General features: G+C 57.1%; 1 pseudogene; it reads left to right on the top strand.

Moving 5' to 3' along the window:
* Positions 1–1,097: 1,097 nt before the first annotated feature.
* LOC146811086 (28S ribosomal RNA) lies at positions 1,098–2,403 on the top strand (annotated as a pseudogene).
* The last annotated feature ends 713 nt before the right edge of the window (positions 2,404–3,116 follow it).

Genomic DNA, 3,116 nt, shown 5'->3' with positions numbered 1-3,116 from the left:
CCAAGGATTTCTGTGACCTGGAGTCCCCACAACAACAAACATGGAGTTCGGCGCTGTGGGAATGGGGGCCGAGCTTTGTAGCGCGAGGCTGCCCGGAACCCCTGCTTTTCTTGTGGTGCCTCCTGGTGCAAGGATCTCTGGGTCCTGGAGCACCCACAACAACAAACACGGCGTCAGTTGGTTTCATAATTGGATTGGATTCAAAGACTCATTATAACAGGAATTTAATTCTAATCTAATGGTCAAGTCTGGTTTTAAATTACTATTTTGAAAATGTCATTTTTAGAAAGTTTAAGACACACAAATGATGGATGGAATGTGGAACAAATCAAACATTCACCCCCAGTCAAGAGATCCGAGTTAAATCCATCATTCTTTTGATCACCAGTTTAGGCCCAGCCATATGCAAATCAGTCTTGACTCGAGGTGGGCAGAGTTGGCGTAGCGCCACTACGCAGAGTTCCACCGAGTTTTGGAAAAAATGTGTGGAACAGGAGCCCATGTCCTGCGGCCAGCCAAGGGTCCGTGTGCCCGGGACAGGGGTCCCTTGTACCCGGGCAGGGTCCCCGATCTCCCCGGGCCTGTCTGGGTGGAGAAGCAGGGACCGGCCCCGGAACCTGGGTTTTGGGCAGGGCCTAGGGTGTGGGAGCCCCCGTCCTGCTGCCTGCCAAGCACCCCATGTGGCCACGGACTGTTCCACCGGCCAGGGCGCATTTACTCCACGGCAGTGTGCCACGACTGGCTCTGGGTCGGCTAGGAAGGCTTCAGGGTGGCCGGAGGCCCTACGCTCCGGTCTAGGGTGTTACAGCCCCCCTGGCAGCAACATCGCCGTGTCCTCGGGGCCGAGGGAGATTCGACCGCCTCTGCGCCCTCCACTGGGCACCCACTCCTGGTCGCCCCGCGGGGCATGCTGGGGCGCGCCTGGGTGGGGAAGTGGGGACGGGGCCCCTTGCTCCCGGCACAACTGTTGACTGGAGCGGTCTGTGCTCAGTGCGCCCTAACCGTGTCGCGCCACCGGCAGGGAGGCCCACGGGTGCCAGGGGTGCCAGGGGTCTGCAGCGATGTCGGATACCCACCCGACCCGTCTTAAAACATGGACCAAGGAGTCTAACACATGCGCGAGTTGGAGGGCTGAGCGAAACCCTGTGTCAAATGAAGGTGAGTGCCGGCACCCACTGGCTGAGGTGGGATCCCGCGGCGCTTCCAGCGGCAGGCGCACCACTGGCCCATCTCGCCCGCTCCGTCGTGGAGGTGGAGCATGAGCGTGCGTGACAGGACCCGAAAGATGGTGAACGGTGCCTGGGCAAGGGGAAGCCTGAGGAAACTCTGGTGGTGGTCCGTAGCAATCCTGACGTGCAAATCGGTCGTCCGACCTGGGTAAGGGGCGAAAGACTAGTCGAACCATCTAGTAGCTGGTTCCATCCAAAGTTTACCTCAGGATAGCTGGCGTTCGGAGCGCCCAGTTTTACCTGGTAAAGCGAATGATTAGAGGTCTTGGGGTCGAAACGATCTCAACCTATTCTCAAACTTTAAATGGGTAAGAAGCCCGGCTCACTGGTGTGGAGCCGGGCATGGAATGTGAGTGTCTAGTGGGCCGCTTTTGGTGGGCAGAACTGGCGCTGCGGGATGAACCAAATGCCGTGTTAAGGCACCCGAAGCCTACGCTCATCAGACCCCAGAAAGGTGTTGGCTGATATAGACAGCAGGGCGGTGGCCATGGAAGTCGGAATCCGCTAAGGAGTGTGTAGCAACTCACCTGCCGAATCAACTAGCCCTGAAAATAGATGGCGCTGGAGCGTCGGGCTCATACCTGGCCGTTGCCGGCGCTGAGAGCCGTGGGGGCGAAGCCATGACCAGTAGGAGGGCCGCTGCAGTGCGCACGGAAGCTCGGGGTGAGGGCCCAGGTGGAGCCGCTGCAGGTGCAGATATGGGTGGTAGTAGCAAACATTCAAACAAGAACTTTGAAGGCCGAAGTGGAGAAGGGTTCCATGTGAACAGCAGTTGAACATGGGTCAGTCGGTTCTAGGAGATGGGCGAGCACCGTTCGCAAGGGACGGGCGATGGCCTCCGTTGTCCTCAGCCGATCGAAAGGGAGTTGAGTTCAGATCTGCGAATCCGGAGTGGTGGAGACAGGCGCCCTCGCGGCATACAGTGCGGTAACGCAAACGACCCCGGAGAAACCGGCGGGAGCCCCGGGAGAGTTCTCTTTTCTTTGTGAAGGGCAGGGCACCCTGAAATGGGTTCGCCCCGAGAGAGGGGCCCAAGCCTTGGAAAGCATTGTGGTTCCGGCAGTGTCCGGTGAGCTCTCACTGGTCCTTGAAAATCCGGGGGGAGATGGTGTAAATCTCATGCCGGGTCGCACCCATATCCGCAGCAGGTCTCCAAGGTGAACAGCCTCTGGCATGTTGGAACAATGTAGGTAAGGGAAGTCGGCAAGAAATATCCGTAACTTCGGGATAAGGATTGGCTCTAAGGGCTGGGTAAGTTGGGCTGGGGCGTGAAGCAGGGCTGGGGGCGCCCTGAGGCTGGACGAGGTGCCTTCCTCTGGGGCGGCGGCGACTCTGGACACGAGCCGGGCCCTTCCTGTAGGTCGTCCCAGTTGCGGTGGTCACCTCTCCCCGTGCCCCCTTTCTGGGTGCGCAGGGCTGGCGTTTAGAACTGGTGTGGACCAGGGGAATCTGACTGTTTAATTAAAACAAAGCATCGCGAATGCCCGAGACAGGTGTTGACGTGATGTGATTTCTGCCCAGTGATCTGAATGTCAAAGTGAAGAAATTCAATGAAGCGCAGGCAAACGGCGGGAGTAACTATGACTCTCTTGATCTATTCTCGGTTGTAGTGGCCTTTACCTCCCAGTGGTCCCGCCGGTAACTGCCTCTATAGTGCTAGATTCTGCATAGAGAAGTCTATAGAGACAGGCCAAACAAGGTTCTATCATGTCGGCATGCGTGATAGTGTGAAATGGCGAAGCAAACGAACACAATTCCAGATTGGGTAGTTTCTGTAGATTAAAAACCCTGTTAAGATGGTGTAACAAGGTGCTGTCTTTTCCAGAAATCATTGACCTCCTCACCGAATTTGACAACCCAGCACCCGCTTCAAACAATGCAACAAGC

This window comes from Triturus cristatus, chromosome 7 (genome assembly GCF_964204655.1).
Source record: "Triturus cristatus chromosome 7, aTriCri1.1, whole genome shotgun sequence".
Classification (NCBI taxonomy): Eukaryota; Metazoa; Chordata; class Amphibia; order Caudata; family Salamandridae; genus Triturus; species Triturus cristatus.
This window is presented reverse-complemented; position numbering and strand designations above follow the sequence as displayed.